The sequence below is a fragment of the Canis lupus genome, chromosome 3 (genome assembly GCF_003254725.2).
Source record: "Canis lupus dingo isolate Sandy chromosome 3, ASM325472v2, whole genome shotgun sequence".
Lineage (NCBI taxonomy): Eukaryota > Metazoa > Chordata > Mammalia > Carnivora > Canidae > Canis > Canis lupus.
In genome coordinates, this window is record NC_064245.1 from 89737274 (window position 1) to 89758116 (window position 20843).

The window sequence follows — 20843 nt, forward strand, 5'->3', positions numbered from 1 at the left end:
TCCAATAGTAAGAGACAGAGTAATAGGAACCACAATTGGGGATTTCCTCTCTGATTTATAAGGATCTTATATCAAGTCACCTCTTAAAAATCTATACTTATAATATGTGATTAAACTTATTGTCAAGTGGATTATATTTTCACTTGGCCTTTTAACCCTGCTTTTTGATTTTTAACAAAAGGACAGGAAATCTTTCCTTCTGCGGTAGAAGGTAGGAATGGGAGGTGTTCTTTCCCCCTTGCCCATTAGATCATACTAATCTCATACTTTTTCTATTTAGAAACGTGACTTTGAGTTAATATATACCATTCTAACATGTCAAAGATGTTAATTTTTAATTTGAAACACTTGTCTTAATAAGAATGGGTGAGATCATGTTAGCGTTATTGTGATAGCTAAACAGTCCATGAACAAGTGCCTAATGAAAAGAAACAGTGATATTGCAGCTTTGTCTCATTTCAGGCAACAATAATAAGAAGTGGCCCCAGAAAAATTGATAGCAGATCCCACGTTTTGTGCAGTGTTCCAGAAATAATCTGGTTTTGACAAAATGCAGAGTCGAAAGAGAATAAAGAAATAAAGAGGACTGTGGTGAATCCAACTAATTGTTTCCAACTCATGGCGAAGCGATGATTAAAATGCTGGTTCAGGACTCAGACCTGGGCTTGAACACCGTCTCTGGCCCTGACAGTCCCTGTCATCTTACGAAGCTGTTCAACTGCACCAGGACGCCGTCTCCTCCTTGGTGAAGCAGAGATGACAGCAGTATGCACCCCGAAGAGTTGTTGGGACCGTCTGATGGCGCACCACACACCCAGAATGTTCAGCATCCGGTACCTTTAATTACCATAACTCGGTAATTACCATAACTCATCTGGGGCACATCTGCCCTTGGGGGAGGTCATGGAACTTGGCCCAAGCGCCAATCCATGCCCTGTGTTGTTCCAAAATCTTCCCCGTGAGTTTTATCAAGTCCTCAGGACTCCCTTCCCTACGTTTCCCTGAACCCCTGAGTTCCTGCACTCTAATGGGAGACCTTGGTTTTTCTAGGGAATACCTTGACTCCAAACTCTTGTGGGCTCCCCTACGAGACTCTGCTCGCTCAATGCATTTCATTTGAAAAATTATTCAGAAGATTTTGGAGTTAATGTGGGAGCATTCAGATGCGGGGACTTCCTGCCATTGGGTGTCAGGTCCTCCTGTGAGCATTTTTGTCTCCCTTCTTTCCTTTTTCACTTCCCACATTGCTCTAGTGACCCCACCACTTCCTCTCCTTTCCCATCATGTCCCCTCTCCCTCTCCACTCCCCCTCAGTCTCTCTGTCTTCTCCATCTCATTCTCCCTGATGTCTCTGCACTCCCATGCACCCTCAATCCCAGTCTCTAATTCCTCTGTCTCTACTATGCAGAGCGCTTTCCCCTTTCTTGGAGCCCTGTCACATCAGCCCTTGGGGGGATTTGGGGAAAACCTGTGTGTTCAGTTTCTAATACAGGCATTTTTTTTCCTTACTAATGTGGCTTTCTCCCTAATAGAAAGCCAGAGCCTTAAAAGAAATGAAGATGCATCATCTTGCTTCACCATGACTTCCTTCTCAGTGGTTCACATCTCCCGACCTTTGTTATTCCTTTTGGGCAATCCTGAGGGAACGTCCACCTCTGAAGACTCCAGGTGGTACAATTTTCTTTCCACCTTTGGGGGTCCCTAATTCTCTGCCTGCATGCTATCTATTGTTATCTGTGAATATTACATTTTCTATCATCTTCTTAAGGACTGGAACTAGATCTAGTTCATCTTGATTTCTTCTACAGTGGGACAGAGTAACATAGTGTATGACACTTAAGTAGTGTTGCTTTTAAATAAATAGTGCCATCTTTATGCTTAAAGAAAATAACAATCCATATAAAAAAAAGAACATGGAGACACCTAGATTGTCTCCATGATTGAATCATCTGCCTTCAGCTCAGGATGTGACCTAGGGCTGGGATCGAGTGCTGGGATAGGGCTCCCCACAGGAAGCCTGCTTCTCCCTCTGCCTGTGTCTCTCGTGAATATAATAAATAAATAAATAAATAAATAAATAAATAATCTAAAAAAAAAGAGCATGGACTTAGGCTGTGACTTTCCTGGGTTCACTTATTTTCTCTGCGGTCTTGGCTGTGTGTATCAGTCAGCGTCAGACAAGGGATCAAAGCCACAGTGAGTATTATGGGAGTGAGGGAATTATTATAGGAACCAGGCTTCAAACGATGTGGGAAGAATGGGGGAAGTGAGAGTCGGGAAGGGGAGGTCAAAGGCTCAGAGAAAGAAACACTAACCCGTCTTTCTGAAGCACTAGTACAGGTGGATAAGCCAGAATTTTCAAGGAAATCTGAGAAGCCAACCACATCTGGCTGTTGACACAGGACCACAGACAGGAAGCTGTGGCACAGTCCATGGAAGCTGCAGCATTTGTGTAGCTTCTGCCTCTGGTGTGTAGCCAAGCGACTGGTGGTGGGCCAGGGGTTGCTTTGGTCAGCTGGAGCACAAGAACAAGTTGCGTCGGTCCACCACTGTGTCTAATTGCAACCATCTTCTAAGAGAAATGACTGTTGCTTTAATTTGTCTTCTGAATCTCACACAAGTGCCACGTTTGGCCGGCTTTAATCTGGAGCCATCCAGGAAATAACCCATACTTTCCAGGCTTATCCAAGTGGATATAGCACAATCCAACAGTTATCCTACTCAGTTTCTCTGAACTTCAGTTTCCTTAGCAAATGAATGCAAACTCTAATTTGTCAAGTTGTTGTAAGAATAAGAAATGCCTATACACAGCCTAACATATAGTAGGTCCTCAACTAATGGCCTCAAGTAATGATTGCATGAGATGCAGTCTTGGAGCGCCCAGGAGGCTCAGTGGGTTAAGCATCCGACCCTTGATTTTGGCTCAGGTCATGATCTCAGGGTCTTGAGATCAAGTCTTGTGTCAGCCTCACAGTGGATGTGGAGCCTGTTTAAGATTCTCTCTCTGGGGCAGCCCAGGTGGCTCAGTGGTTTAGCGTCTGCCTTCGGCCCAGGGCGTGATCCTGGAGACCTGGGATCGAGTCTCACGTCGGGCTCCCTGCAGGGAGACTGCTTCTCCCTCTGACTGTGTCTCTGCCTCTCTCTCTGTGTCTCTCATGAATAAATAAATAAAATCTTAAAAAAAAAGATTCTCTCTCTCCTTCTTCCCAGACCTCCCCAACCGTCCCCAAAAAAGATGGAACCTTGTGTTTACTTCTAGTAGTCTTCTGGACTTCTCTACCAGACATCTCTCTAGCCTTCTCTACTCCTAGTAGACCTAGAGGACTGCCTTCTGCTTTATCCTGAGACAAAAAGAAGGTTGGAGGGGAGACAATTAAATAAAAGGAGAAGTAAAAACAGCAAAGTCAAAAAAGACTTCATAGGAGCTGAGGGTTACTTGTAGATTATAGTGATAGTACCTAAATTAAAGGCTATTAGAAACTGATCATTCTCCATATATTCCACTTAGAATTTCACAGGTCACAATTGCTTCCATTGTATGCCCCACTACATGTGCTCCCATTTTCTTAGGAACAAGAGGGGGATGTACTATGGAGTTTGGAACTTCCTCACTCCAGAGTTCTTAGCGTCTTTTTAGTTAAGACGTGCCTTAATTTTGGATTCATGTTCCAGTGTCTTTTTGCACAAGTTATCAATCTGACACACAGTTATCGCTGCAGATGAATCTGAAGCCCAATTTAAATGGGCACACACTTTAAGTGAGAAGGATGAATGAGATTCAGACGAACTTTCAACATTTGTATCTGAAGTCCAAAGTGAATTAAACTCAGGTCACATGGGCCACCAAACATTCGTTCTTTATTACAGTGTTTTCTAGAAGAAGACCCAGCCAAAAATAAATCCTCCAGCTTTACTCATGTCCAGGAAGACACATCCAAGAAGAGAGATTCTTTGACTTTCTTTTTCTTTTTTTTCCCCCCAAAAATAGGTTTTTCTATTTCTCTTCTGCATTTCATACTATCATCGTCTTCTAAAATTCCCTTAAAACATCTGCAGGACTATGAGTGAGCCTCTGAAGTAAGACTTTCCTCTAGGATCAGCCAGTTCATTGGATATATACAAAAGTGAATCTTTTCTATATTCTTTTTTTCTTTTCTATATTCTTAAGCATAAGTGAAGAAACTTTTTCACACATGTTGTGGCTTCAAGTGCCCCTGCTCTGTGTATATCTGAACTCATTGGGTCCCTCTAAAAAAATTTCCACCTTCTATTTGCATTCTCCTTATGTCTGCCATTTCCTTTCTGTGCTCAAAGTCTTTGTTTCTTTTAATGGAACTGAGGTTTGCAAACTTATCTATTTGTAGAACAAAAGCCAGGTAGTAAATATCTTAGGCTTTGTGGGCCAAGAAGCAAAAACATGGATATTATATAGTTACTTAGATAATCATTTCAAATGTGACCTTTCAAAAACTGTAAATACCATTCTTAGATCATGACCATGCAGACACTATGAAAAAAACAAAACAAAACAAAACAAAACTATAGAAGACCATAGTTTGTTGACCTCTGGTTTAAAATATTGCCTACAGTCTGGCACATGTGTTGGTGTCCCTACTTGCTTCTTGGTTTGGCTTTTCTCCAAACTTTCATCCTACAATTTATTTTCAGTCTTATGTTGACCACACCAGGCCCTCACTCTACTTTTTGGGGGGATACTCAGGAAGACACCCAATTATCCTTCAACACCAACAAATCCTCATCCATGATATATTATTTTTCTTAAGCTTGAGATTTCAGAGGTGGTCTTTTGTTGTAAAAGAAAATGAAGAGGGTAGATTCGTAATGATGCGGTATCTTCCATTTTGGAATGAATTCTCAAAGTGTTCTAATGTAGACGTAAATAATATAAAAGACAATACAAATCTGCTTTCACCCAAAATACCTTAATAATTTATGAAAACTTGTTTTATAAATTTGATGTCACAGATGACTTGTCTTTGTTGTCTTAGACCTCTAGCATTTTTCCCTCTGGCATTGATTCATTCAATGAATATTTATTTCCATCTACAATGTGTCAGAGCTTCTATGAGACACTATCAAATCAGCAATAATGGGCACAGCCCCTGCTTACAAGGGACAAGAAGTCAAAGGGAGGAGAAAGACAAGAGAATTAACAGATATAATGCAGGGTGGTAGGTGCCATGACAGTAATGGGTCTAGTAACGTGTCCAGAGTGGCATTAAACTGGGCAAAATTAAGTCAGGAAAGGCTTCCCACAGAATTTGATGTCTGATTACAATCTTAAACCCTAAGCATTTAGCATGATGCAGAAAAAGAAAAATGGAGAAAGGCACAGAAGCCTCAGAGAGTCCAGGCTGCGTAGGGGCTGTGCATAATTTAATAAAGCTAGACTGTGGTGGGTGAGATGTGTAGTGTCTGGAACCAAGCCTGGCACCAAATTGATGCTTGATCAAGAACTGCTGACAGATTGAGTGCCAGGAGATGAGCCTGAAGAGGTAGGCAGGGCAAAGAGAGTCTATGGCAAGCTAAGAAAGTTGAATTCTATCCAAAAGGCATTGCAGAACGTTATAAATGATCTGACTTGATGATATTGGGTCTCAGAAAATTTATTCTGGCTGCACTGTGGGAACGGACCAGAATGGAGCAAATCTTGAGCCAGAGAGAACAATTAGGAAGCTGCTGTATTCCACGAGAAAGGAGGTGTGGAGGGGCTGAAGCACGGAGGTCACAGTGGGGATGGACGAGCAGGTAACAACTGGAGGGTGTCTCGGGTCATCAGTATATCCCTATGTTATTCGGTTGAGCAAACACAAAAACAATCAAGCTCCAAAGTATTTATGTAGTACTGTACAGCCTGAAAAATATTTTCGCAGAGAGGTTTAATCAATCAGTCTATACCACAGTCTTTGTGGACTAGACCAGAGAATTATAATGAAAGAGAAAATAATGAATACAGCACACATACTGACACACACAATCTCAGGCCAGGTTTTGTTCGTGATAACTCTAATTCCTACTGATCACCTAATTAATCCCAGAGAGATCTAAGGCTTGAAAATGCAAATATTACACTTTCCGTTACAAGGTTAATTTGTATTTACCATCCACAGTTTGGCAAATGATTTTCTGTTTTCACCATGAATATGTATGGCTTGCTTTCAGCAACTAGAAACACTTTGTTTTTTTATATTCTACTTCATGTTCTGCCTGCAGCAGGATTGACTCGGGGAGCAGCCTGCTAATTAAGACTGGGTAAATTATAAATAGCAAATTTAGAGGCAATTGGTTGACTGAGAAAATATATACTGTATACGACGTGGGTCTCCGCAGACAGTTCCAAGCATTCATCCTACTTTTAATACATCAAAGCCATGGGATTTCTCGTGTCCCTCACCCCAGTTACAGGGGTGCTTCCTTGGAAACTGGGGTTACCATTGAAATGGGTGCTTAAGGACCAGGAGGTCCTGGATTAGAAGTTCATTCTCCAACGTAGCAGAGTTCAATGTTCTTCCTTTGTTTTCCCTCCTCTGAAAATGTTTCCTACAGAACCTCATTCCATTGACAGGAATCGAGAAAGACAGATGGATCGCAGTACAGGTACAGATGTCAGAGACTTCTTTGGTCTAATGCCCTAATTTTACAAGGGAGACATCGATGTTCTGAGACGTTATGTGATGTGCCCAGGATCCCTCAGCAACTTCCTAAGAAGGGAACAGAGACTTCGAAGGCTTGTGTTCCCTCTGCATGCCCTGTAGAAGCATTCTTACCTCTTCCCACTTCCCAGAAGGCCACCCTTATAAATTGATTTATTTGCTTTGAATTTGAGTTTACTTTAAAGATTCAAATGTTCCAGAGGCCAGGCAGTAAATTCTGGAAGGATTATCAGTTTGTATGCCTTTTAGTGTAAATAAACCTCTCCTGTCTCTTTCCCTGAGTGTGGATTTCAAGCAGAGAGAGGGCAGAAAGGAATATTTAGTAGGAAATCATCAGTAGTGGAAAGTACTTCCATGGAAGAGACAGAGACCTAGAAAACTACACCAGAGCTCGCTTTTCCCTTATTGAAGTGACCCTATTTACATATCCATGTTAGAATAAATTTGTTAAATTTAACTTTTGTTTATCTATTCTTTTATTATTTGTTAAAGTTAACTTTTTGTTGCAAAGTAAGAGTTTGGAAATTGAGGCCTAATTGTGTCAGTAAGAGTGTCATTGTCTCCACTCCTTCACAGGCTTAATCATCCTGGACATTCATTCACATGGCTTCCTATTTTTTTAATTTTTTATTCAAATTCAATTTCATTAACATATACTGTATTATTAGTTTCAGAGGCAGCATTCAGTGATTCATTAGTTGTTCATTCCATCAAGTGCCCTCCTTAATGCCCATCACCCAGTTACCCCAACCTCCCACCCACCTACCCTCCAGCAACCCTGTTTCCTAGAGTGAAGCATCTTTTACAATTGTCTTCCCTCTCTCTCTCTTTTTTTTTTTAATTTTCCCCTCTCTTCCCTTATGTTCATCTGTTTTGTTTCTTAAATTCCTCATATGAGTGGGATCATTTGGTATTTGTCTTTCTCTGATTTATTTCACAAAGCACAATAGGCTCTAGTTCTATCCATGTCATTGCAAATGGCACGATCTCATCCTTTTCAATGTCTGAGTAATATTACATTGTGTATTTTATATATTTCTTTAATTATATATAATATATAATTATATACAATAATATATATAATGTATATAATTATATATAATATATAATATATCAATAATAATATTTATTATTATATATATTATTATATGTTATATATAATATAATATATAATAATATATAATTATAATATAATATATATACAATTATATATAATTATATACATTATATATAATTATCACATCACATCTTCTGGAAGGATTATCAGTTTGTATGCTCAGTTTGTATATATATATACACACATAACATCACATCTTCATTATCCATTAATCTGTAGATGGACACATGGCTTCCTTTTTGACCTCCTTCAGGCTTTTGCTTATATGGCCCTTTCTCTAAAGAGATTTCCTAGTCCAACCCACCCTCTCTGTCCTATTTCCTGATTTCTTTTTCTCCTTAGCACTTATCACCAAACTTCTACAATACAAATTTGAACTCCTGCTAGAATGTGAACCATATGAGTACAGAAGTTTTGGTTCATTGCTCTTCTCGCCCGTGGCTGGACTTACTATACTCAGCACATGCTAGGGGTGCAGTGAACTTTTATTAAAAGACTAAAGAAATTGATTGAGAACATATTAGGCACTATTAAGAAAATGGAAGAGAGAGATAGGTTAGTCTGTTTTATGATGGGAGATTGGTAAAGATTAATACTACGGAGAACAGCATGGTCTAGTTCTTGAGGTTCAAACTAAGAGGAAGCTATCAATGTTCTTAGTAAAAAGTGGGGAAGGGCTTAATAGGATTTATCTGCCTTATGTGTTCATTAAGGGACAATATGTTTTATATTTGAAGTCCAATCAATGAAGAAATATTGAAAAATTCAAATATAATTTATAACTAATAATGTTTAGCTGAAATTTAGTGAATGGTCATGGGAATGAATTTTCTATTCTGTGAATCCAGTTCTTTTGAGCAAAATTATGCAGTTGTCTACTACCTGTAAAGAGAAAGATACAGGATTTTTGTGATTAAGGGACTGAGATTTCAGTAGTGTGTAGATAGAGCTGTAACAAAAAAAAAAAAATAAAAATAAAAATACAAAAATCAAAAAACAATACCCCAAGAACCAAAACCAAAAAATAAATTTACAAAATTTGGCCTCTTTCCTGAGTGCTCTAGATAATCACTCATCCATGCTCCTGATTTGTTTGGGCCTCCCTTCAGTGTTGTAAGTCATTGTTGAAATAATATTTGTGGCAATAGGAAAGGTCTACTAATACCTCCATGGACATCTTAGCACAGCTTAGAGACAAGTCCAGGAACAGTTGACAGGAAAATCAGATAACATGCATTTAAGAAATTGCAAGGAAAATAAATAGTGTCGCCTGTATGGTTTGCTCCACCTAATCTCTCCAACAATGATTATGAAAATTGAATGCAAGTAAAAACAGATGACCTGTGTTTGCCTGGAGAATAAGCAGAGAGCACTCTCATCTAGTGAAGGAAGAAGGGATCTCAGCCCCTCTCTCTCTCCTTCTCTCTCTATACCCATAAACACACACAAGTTTACATATATATGAACGTTTGTGTATTATGTATATATATATATGTGTGTGTGTGTGTAGTCGCATGTGTATTTTTAAAAAATAATCTTATTTTCTTTTATAATGTCCTCTCTCTTTATTTCTTTCTAAAAACTTAATGACACAGAAGAAAGCAAGCTTACACTTTGAGGATCTGGAGCTAAATCAAACAAATACCAAAAGAAAAAAAAAAAAGATCAAGAATTGCTCTGTTTGTTTTGCTTTGTATCCAAACTAAAATTTAAAATTTATAAGAGCATTTATGCAGTTCAGTTGCCCTGTCAACTGCATATAAATCAATGCCACTTCATTCAGCTTTCATACATTATAATTTTTTCTGTAGTTATAGCTCACTGGGAAAAAAATAGTAGAAATAGATTTTAAATAAACATATGGACAAGAGATTTTAAGGCCCTGCTAGCTTGTGCAGTCTTTATCATTTCAAATTTAAGAAGGTAGTTTAATAATTAAAATGTCTTAAATTTTAAAAAAAGGAGATTTTTTTCTGAATGGGGAAAAGGGTTATTATTTATTGATAAAAATGCAGTTTATATTGGTTATTTAATGGTTAAGAACTTTGTATAATGAATATCATCACAGTATTTAAAAATATAAGTACTTAAAAACACTCAGTTGTAGCATGAAGCCGCATCATTAGCCCATGGTTGATAAAAAGTGCAAATAATTCAGCCAATAAACTTGAAATAATAGTTATGCATTCATTGTGTATCTTATAAAAGAAGTGCATGTTCTCCTAAGTGCTACCAAATTTTATAAAAGTTATTCGTATATTTTGCCAAACCTTGTAAAAGGTTAAAATTTTACAGGCCATATTTTTGATAACACAATAAAACTGTAAATTAGACACAAAAGTTAAAAAAAAAAAGTCCTTTGGAGTTGAACCATTGATTTTACATCCTACACAACTATTTGTTTAAAGAGGAAATAAAGGAGATGCCTCGGTGCCTCAGAGGTTGAGCATCTGCCTTCTGCCCAGGTTGTGATCCTGGAGTCCTGGGATCGAGTCCCACGTCGGGCTCCCTGCATGGAGCCTGCTTCTCCTTCTGCCTCTGTCTCTGTCTCTCTCTGTGTGTCTCTCATGAATAAATAAAATCTTTTTAAAAAAATCTTAAAAAAGGAGGAAATAAAAATATAATTAGAGACTTTTAAAATTTGATATTTGAGCATATACTAATATTTCCCATTTCAACTAGGAAAATGATACATCCTACATTATTCATTCATACGTAAATATAAGGTGCTTTTCTCCAAATGCCCACTGGCAACAATGAACTATTTTCACCCTGGGGATAAAGAGAATTAAATGGGTACAATCTTTGTCCTCAAAGACTTCTTTTTCTCCGTTGTGATATAGATAAGAAACAAGTAAGTAATGGATCGAAGCATATGAAATTATTTTTTGTAGGCTAAAATGGTTAAATATGGACAATTTCATGTGGATCAAAGTGAATCATATAGTATCAGACAGAAGGCTAGTAAATATATAAGCACAATCAAAGTTATTGGGGCTAAACCAGATGTGTCTACATAAGGTACGATGAGAACGTGAAAATTTGTCTTGTGGGTCATTAATATTGTGCTGAGTATTATACACAGAAAAAGTCTTTTCCCCACTTGGCTAATAACGGTATTGAAATCAACAATTTTCAGTGTATTGCTCTACAGTATTCTGCATATTTGCATAATTATACAGATATACGTGCTTTATGTGGAGAAATGTATTTCCTTTCCCCTCTTCTTTTTTAGAATGAATTTGAGCGTACTAAAGATAGTTTCCTCAAAATTATTTTCTCACTATAAATCTGTAAGGGATTATTTCTTTAGTGCATATAAATTTAATAAATCATTTAAATAGATGTTTAATATTATATAGTATGGATGCAATATTCTTATTAATATGTTTTATTGTATTATTATTTATTTCTATAAAAATAATTCTTCAAAATGGAATTGTTGCATTAAGATGCAATCGTATCGGAGAAGAGGTCCAGGAATCTCTACATTCAGTGTACATATGCTTATTTAATTGTTTTCTTTTTGACACACTTGTCCTCAATTATGTTATATTTGGGTCCCTTTTTCAGAGCTCTTGAAAAAAATCCTTTCCAGTGAATAACTCCCTCAGCTCTTGCCAGAATATGGAAAAGGTTGACTTCTGAGGAATAAGGAATGAGGAAAAAGATCTGGAAGGAGGTCTGTCTAAAATTGTTTTAAATGAAATTTCTGCCAACACTCTAGTTTTTAGCCCTAACTTCACCCAAATGCAGAAAGTACCAGGTAATAACAATTTATGAGTCTTCTGTGTATGTTTCAATAAGATCAGTTGCTTATCAACTTTCTCAAGTGCTGATTCAGAGCTCAGCTTTCTCCATCTGCTAAGTCATACACTTTGCATCTTGGAAAGATTGGTGCATGTTGTCTCTATTCTCTGAATTCACAGATGTCTTTTTAAAAATTACTTTGTTTATGTCTTCGTGGGGTCTGGTGGGGGGAGATATACAGCTAACTGAGAAGATTTTAATCTGTTATTCTGACTGTAAGTCTCTAAATTCCTTCTGTTATCATTCTTGGGCCTTTTGAATTCAGATGGATTATAACCTTGAACATTTCAATTGAGGCAATGATGGGTATGAAGACAATCTATTCCTTTTGGAAAATGTTCCTTTGTCTTCCTCAAGCAAGGATTTTAATGTCATACAAAGTGAGTGGGGTCTTAGAGATCAGTCACGGTAATGTCTTCGGGTTACATGTGAAGAAATAGAAGCCCACGGAATGTAAATGTCTTCCCAGATTCATATGGGTAATAATTAGTAGGGCAAACATTTAATCTTGTTCGGTTTTCATGTATTCATTTTCTCCACTGTAGTCAACCTCGATTTCCAGGGTCCCAGTCTTTTCTGCCATGTGATAAGAGGGCTTGAACATAATGTATTTATCTGCATGTTTCTCTATTTATTAAATATGTCTCCATCACAAATAAAATATATGTTCCCTGAAATCAGTAACTGCCTATTTGTGTTGCTTTTCTCATTTATACTAGTACCAAACAGTGTGATGTCCAGTACTAAATAGTAACTGGCCTCCATATACATTTTAAATAAAGTATTAAGGGGCACCTGGGTGGCTCAGTTAGTTAAGCGTCTACCTTCTGCTCAGGTTGTGATCCCAGGATCCTGGGATTGAGCCCCATGTCAGCTCTCTTCCCTCAGTGAGGAGCCTGCACCCTCTGCCTGCTGCTTTACCTACCTGTGTTCTCTTTCTATCAAATAAATCAATAAAATATTTTAAAAATAAAAGTAAATTAAAATAAAATAAAGTATTGAATACAATAATATAACCACTTTTTAGCTTGGAATGGCAATTTTACTATATTAATCCTCTCCAACTGTAGTTATTCTTCTATCTAAAGACCTATCTAGTGTTTCCATTGTCAAATTCACTGCTCATACAACACAGCACAACATTGATCCAGTATTGCTTTAATTACAGATGCTTGATGAGTAGCGTTTATTATTCTTCGAAGAACTAAAAATATTTAATTAATTCAATAATAATCATTAAAATCTGCTTTTGTAAAACACAATACTCAGTGTAATTTACAATTTTCTTGATAATCCAGAGTTATCATTATATACATGCAAATTACACCGTACTATTACTTCTCACATCTTTACCTTCACTTAAACACCCAAAGAATGAAACACATATTCCCCTTTAACATATTTGCAGGTAAATAAAAGCCTTGTGTATCAGAAGAAAGTATATTTTCATTTTATGGTCTAAATTGATTTAGCAGAATTTAAGCTAAATATTAAGTGACTTGGTTTTTTAAAATATCAATACTTTACCATTCAAATACATATTACAAGGTTATATAAAATGTCTTTGTATTTTGTGTGTCATCTAGAAATAATGCTTTAATCACTCACCAGACTGCATGTTTTAGTAAAGAGAATGTGTGGAAAAAAATAAGGAATATCCTTGCCGTATTTATTAAAATTGAAATGAATTTCCATTTATGCATCAAAGACCTTCCATTTATCATTCTAGTTGACAGATGAAAGAACACATTAAAAAAGTTTAAATGATTTACCAAGAAGAGAAATAAAACCACTTTTGCCTCTTATGCTTGACTTTTGTTTCTTGGAAATTTTGAACATTTTTAGCTAAGTGTTCCCTATGCTCTTAAGGGTGGAGAATGTTGGAAAGAAAGATCTTAACATGATTTTTTCAAGTCTTCACAAATCACTTTTAGCATTCATGAAATTACCAAAAGCCCACAATTCCTTACATCAGATTCATAGGGCACAAACTACTAAAATATTTAGTTCTTGGGGAAAAAAAGATAAATGAGCAGTAAGATCAGTTGAAGGCCTTGAAATGAAAGGAAATGCTCTGATGAGGTGACTTTGGGGAAGCAGCAGGAGGGAAGGGATAGAAAGAGAAGGAAGGAAATGAGAAATATACCTTTATTATGTGGTTTACTAGAATGCCAGTGATCATTAGTCACTCTTCCCACTCTCTGGTCTTGTGAAAAAACTGAATCTGTGAAATATTTTGTTCACATTTAGGAGATCTTGATTTCAAAATAGGGCTGTGCGCTCCTGAAAGTTGTCTGCACTTTTCCAGCCACATCAACTGTCAGTCATTATTGATCGTGTTGTGTGGCCTTCCAATCCTGGGTATGCGCTGAGGGGTGTGCTCAAGAAGTCTGGAGCACAGTGGTTCAGCACGGACTCCCACGTCAAACCGTGGCATCTGTCCAGTTTTGTGGCCTTGAGAAAGTCACTGTTTTTTTTTTCTCAGCCTCACAAGAGACGAGAGTGGGAGGACACATCTACACCAAAACATTATTGCACAGATTAGGCCTGTTACTCTGTGTAAAGCACTTAGAACTGTGCCTGGCAGGTGGAGGAGGCATTGTGTATCTCATGGCTATCTTATTTCTAATATTCAGATTATCCTTTATGCTAATCTACTTTAATCTCCTTCTTTTATTGTGTTTTTCCCGCAAATTAAAGGTTTTTGAAGTTTCCTGAGAAACCAAGAGCTTTCTTGCTTCTTATCCCTTTGCCGGTGGTATTTTCTCCCCCTGAATTAACTTCCTCTTCAGTTTCTACCTTGCTAAATTGGCCCTGGCACAAATGTCACTTCTTTAAAAAGCCTGTCCTTTTTCACAAATTGAATGTCGCCCTTTCAATTGAATGTACTGTAATATTTCCGTGTGTCATTTATCCTACTTTGTCTTGCAAAATCTTTGTGACATAAGGGACATTTCTTAAACCATAATTTGTGGATCGTGGGGGTCTGCAGACGTATTCACAATATTTATGAGAATTTATGAATTTTGTATTTTCCTTTGGATGATGATCTTAAAAATAATATAAGCATATTCTAAGTCCCTTGCACAACCTCTTTGTAATTGAGTATTGACATGTATTTTTATTGTCTATTTTTTTTTTTTTTTTTTACTGTCCATGTTTGAATTTGTGTTTACAATCACCTTCACAGAGGCTGAAGGACAGGAAATTTTAGCTGGCACAGTAAGACAGGTTTCACAAGGTTTCAAACAGGAAAAAGTAATGAATGAAAGTGAATCTCTGCACTTCATGGAGTCACAAAAGAACTCGAGGTCTCTGTGCCATATTCACATGGTAAGTTGATGTTTGAGGGATTTCTATGCAAAAAAAAAAGAAAGGTGTTTTCTCTTTTCATATTATAGCTCGAGGTATACTATTATACTGATTGGCCCATCAAAATGAAGAACAATTTCATGATTAATAAGAGAATTAAAAGAAGTGACAATGAGGGTGATTCAAATGATGTCTCCATATACTCAAATTCAAAAGAATCCTTTTGAGAACATGTGAAACACAAAAACAGGCAAATATCATTCCATTTTTGAATGAATGTCAGCAAATTAGTTTCAGTAAATTAGCATAATATACATCATAAAAGTAATCTATAACATTACACTACTGTCATATATGACTATTTTATTGATTTTGCAGTTTATTAATTTTTCAATTTACTCTTTCATTCAACAATTATTTATTGTCCTGTTGTGTATGAATCAATCATCTGTTTACTAGAAATATAGCAGCGAATTGACATGAAGCTTTATCTTTGTATGGCATTTTATTGCAATAATAGAGGAGAAAATCACCAATATAAGTATGTAAAACATACAGTGTGTGAGATTGATTAGTGATGTGGAGGAAAAAGGAAATAGGAAAGGGGACAGAGGAGAATTGAGAACACTTGCAGTTTTAAGTAACATGATCAAGAAAAGTCTCATGGAGAAGGGGAAATTCAACAGAAGATCTGAAGGAAGCATGGGACTTCCATGTGGTTAACCAGAGAATAGCACCTCTGGCAGAGGGAAATAGAAGGCACTAATGCCCTGAGGCAAGAGCATGCCTATGTATTTGACAAGAGTGATGGTCCATGCAGCTGGAGAGATCTGAATAAGGGACAGAATAAATGAGACAACATTTGAAGTAAAAACAGGAGTCAAACTATGTAGGACCTTGTAAATCATAGGAAGGATTTTGGTTTTTGTTCAGAGTCCGATGATAACCATGGGACACATTGTAGCACAAAAATGTCCTGATCTGATTTATGGTTAGCCAGGATTCCTCTGACTGCTGTTTCAAGAATGAACTTTACAGGTGTCCAGGACAAAAGCAAAGAGATAAGTTGGGAGCCTACTTTAGGTGAGAGGTAACGGTGACCTGGACCAGGATGGGCCCAGTGGGGGTTATAAGAAAACTTTGCCTTCTGGCAAAAGTTTTATTCTTCTATTTTGAAGATAAAACCTGTAGGACTTGCTAATGGGCTGAATGTGAACAATAAAAGAGTAGTTAAGGATTCCATCAATATTTTTTCCTTGAAATGTTGGAAGAATGTAGCTGTTATTAGATGAAAGAGAAAAGAATCTAGAAAGAACAGTTTGGGGAATATAGAGGAATATCAGGAGATCAATTTTGCAGGTGGGAAGTTTGAAAAGACTTGTCAACATCCAATGGAGCTATATTTTGGTTTAGGGTTTGCTCAGAAGTCATGTCTAAAAGTTATATCTTTTGTATTTAATAACTAATGCTATCAATATAATAATTTTTAAAAGATTTTATTTATTCATTTGAGAGAGAGTGAGAGTGAGAGAGAGAACACAGAGGGAGGAAAGTCAGAGGGAGAAGCATACTCCTTGCCGAGTAGGGACTCTACCGCTGGGCTGGAGCTCAATGCGGGACTCAATCCCAGAACTCCAGGATCATGACCTGAGCTGAAGGCAGATACCTAACCATTGAGCCAACCAGGTGTCCCAAGATCATAATTTTTAATCACAAATGGAAGTCTACCAGATTTTTTCTCCCTTAAAGGGGATTAAGTTATCATGTGATTATAAGAAACACTATTGGAGGGAATAAGAGCTCAAAGCACTTTGAGGTCAGGTAAACCAAGATTTGAGTTCTGACTTGATCATTTTCTAGATATATGACTTTTTTGAGTAACTTCTTTGGGTTTCTGTTGTGTATTTCTAAAAATAGACATAGTAATACCTAGATAAGAAAGTTACAAGAATTAAATAACACCCATAAAATATATGTCAATGTCTTCTATATCACTTTATTGATGTATAAGAGAAAGTACTCTTTCCTAAAACTATCATAAGTTGTTAGAAAATGGCAGAATTTGATCTGGAGACTTGACAGGGCTGTTCAGTCAAGAATGTAAGCAGTGAGAACAGAGGTAAGGACCGGTCTTTCTACAGCAAATATCAGGGAGTTAAGAACTAGGGATTTCATACTCCAATGAGAAAGAATCGAAGCCAAGTATTCCGACATGGTATGGAGACTTAAGAACCATATTAGGTAGAGGAAACACATTGTACATATAGGAAAAATTCTCAAGCTCAGTAAGATGAGGGAAGCCATACATATGAAGGATATCAGGTAGGAAAATGTTAGGTGTCAACATTTAGTGAGTGCCTCTTTGAAAAGCATGGTAATAGGTGCTATCTTAGGAAATCTCTGCAGGGCAGGATATAAATTGCTCAAAGTCATAGAAATGGAATTCAAATCCAGGTCAGTTTAGTAACATTTTCCATAACCTCACAGGTGTGATCTGTTCCTAAGGAATTTAAACAAATTGTATATATAAAATTTAAGCAAATATACACACACTTTACATTCTATATCCTCATACATACACATAAATACATACACACATAAAATGATTGGTGTATTTTACACACAAGGCATATGTGAAGCATGGAGAAATCAAAGCAGGTTAGTTAGAGCTGATAGTCAAACCTAAGCAGTCTGACTTCAAAAAACTAACTTTAACCATATAATTTCACCAAACTATAATTTTTGATAATTGATTTAATGCCAAATATTTTTCAGAATCAATTACTATTGACCAGGAGCAAACTATAATCAGAATGTTTCATTTGGAATTGCCTTGAAGTTTGAGAGATTGATCATTTGAGGTTATAAGACTAATTGTCACTGCTTACTGTATACTTGATATTGCTACATATCACATTAGTTTCTTTACACTTTACCCCGAATTCTTAAAGGATAAATCTGAGCAATAGGAGTTATTAGCTCATTTTACAAATAAGGAAACTAAGTGTGAGTGTAATAATTGGAAAGCAAATCCACATATGTCTTACTTCAAAACCAGAGCTTTAGTAACTCAGCAGCGAAAATCAAAGAACTTTCCCATATAAGTCAACTTTGTAGAGAAGATAAAACTATTAGGTTGAATTGTAGTGTTTTTTGAAGTTGAGATTGAATTTAAGCTTGTTTTGTGTAAAAGCTTCATTCATTTCACAACACCAGAATATAAAATTTTCTACTATTTTTAGTTAAAATAACCGACTGGTGTTATTTTTAAAATATCAAAGCTCAAGATAAGCTTGAAAGTATGGAGACAGAGTCAATGTATTTAGTAAAGAACCTGAAGTCAGAATCTCAGCGTTTTATTCAGGGCAAAATGAGACTACTTCAAGATCTGTGAAGGAGGCTCTTACTGCCCATCTCTTAGCTGTTCATTTTCAGGAAGGGAGCAGGGTCTATGACTTCTAACCAAGAGCTAGGCAGTCCCTTGGTGAGAGCAGAGGACAAGTCACCTTCATTTACTATTCCTCTCAGGAACTAGCCTACAGAGTGAGCACTAAAAAGTCATATAGATTTCAATCAGTGTCCCACTCCCCATAGTCACATAATTAGCTCTCCACATCAATGAAATCCTCAATTCACTTTTGATGGGTTGGTCTCTATCCTGCTGTGGTTTCTCAGCAGTCCATCAAATTAAAAATGTCAGCATGTTCTTTGGAGGATGGTAGACAATATAGTCAGCCCAATCCAGAGAAAAATAAAGTAGCTGAACTTTCCCTAATGAAGTAGTACTGTGTCACTGAAGAGTTTCATGGCACAAAAGCCCAAAGAATCACCATACTGGAACATAACCAAAGTTCACTCGACCTGGAATTCCATCTTATTTGTGGCAGGAAGACTAATCTGAGAGTTGTCATTCATTATGATAACCTCAAAAACATAGGGATGTACCATTCCAAATATGTAATTCAAATTCATGAGCATTGTTTTCAACCATCACTCTATCATAAATGTATTAAGCACTGGATATAATGCTATTTTTCACTATGTTTATTTATTTCAAAAGATGAATGCTAGTACTCTATTCCATAATTGGAAGGAAAAAAAACAACATAGTTTTTTACTGTGTTGTTAATTATCATCTATATTATTATTAATATATCATAATATTATTTACATAATATTATTTACAGATAACACATGTATGAGGTATTATAAAAATAGTGTGAAACTAAGTTAGTTTCCCCATATTTGCTAATATTCTTTTCATAAATATAACTAGCAATTAACTAATAATCTTATGAGTATTTGTCTATCATTTGTCATACTAAATTATAGTCCCCTTGAGGGTGGAAACCATGACTATCTCAATCATTTTGTGTATCTTAGTAGGTGTTACAATAAATATTTATTTAATAAGTGTAAGTAATAAAATCATAATTAATGAAGGACTTCCACTTCCAGAAAGATAGAATAGACATTCATTGCTCTATTCCTCCTTTTAATAAAGTATAGATAAAAACTTGACATTTAAAAAATATGTATAATGTGATACTGAAAGTTGGAAGGAAGAAATGAGACCATCTGGGGATGTTGGAATGGGAAGATTGGTATGACAATATTTCCTTGGATTTTCTTTTTGCCTCATATAACCCAGACTAGGTGCTAGAGAAGCAATTCTGTAGAACCCAGAGATACCAATAGCTACAGATAAAAAAAAAGGGGGGGGTGACCCAAGGAAAACTCACTTCTCTCTAATCAAAGAAATAGGAAAGAAGTAGCACAGCAAGACAGACAACTTTTGGACAATAACCGCTCTACTCTAGTCAAAACCCACAGAAAAGACTGTGGTCACACCACACTCATTAGTAGAAGTTGAATGGAGAATCTAGGTTTCCACCATTGTCAAGTTGCAATGAGGCATACCAAGCTTCCTATTGGGATGGTGTCAAAGAGTGGGCAGCCAGGATATTTACCTTCCCTGGACAATACCAAGGGTACTCCCCATGGTGTTTGTAGAGGCATGTAGGAAGCCTGCTTGGACTTTTACCTCTCATTCAGCAGTAATATTGTGCCTCTCTCTTCCTTGTGAATTGGTATCAGGAGGCCTAGTAGAGAATTAGAACCTTCAGTACCCAATAGTAATGAGGCCACCCTCTAGTCATGTCAAAGTGGGCTACCTAATGAACAGTTATGAACATAACATGTAGTGCAACAGAGCCAGTGGAGAGTCACACTCCCATCTGAGCCTGAAAGTAATGAGAAGCCCTCCCCACTGCATTTCAATCACAATTTTATTTTTTCAAAGATTTTATTTATTTATTTATTTATTTATTTATTTATTTATTTATGAGAGAGCCAGAGAGTGAGTGCATGAGCAGGGTGAGGGGCAAAAGGAGAAACAGGATTCCCACTGAACAAGGAGCCCAACATGGGGCTGGATTCCAAAAACCCTGGAATCATGACCTGTGGTGAAGACAGATGCTTAATTGACTGAGCCATCCTGCTGCCTCCACGCCAGTTTTAAAGACAACTTGGGGTTCCATCTCCAGCTGGCAATAAAGAGGCAGTGTTTCCCCCATCTGATTCTCATGGGATCCACATTAGAGGAGGTCTATTAAAGAAAGGATCTAAGTAATATCTAGGAAGATCTCTAAACTAATATGAAAATACAATCAACAGATGCCAACAGTAAAAAGACACAGATAGCAGAATTATCTGACAGTGAGTTTTAAAGTAGCCGTCATAAATATGTTTTAATCAGAAATTATGGGCATGCTTGAAATGAAGAAAAAGAGAGTCCTAGTAAAGAAATAGAAGAGAATAGGAAGAACCAGATGGAATTTTAACCAAATTTTAGCTATCAAAATCTAAAAGCCAGGGATCCCTGGGTGGCGCAACGGTTTGGCGCCTGCCTTTGGCCCAGGGCGCGATCC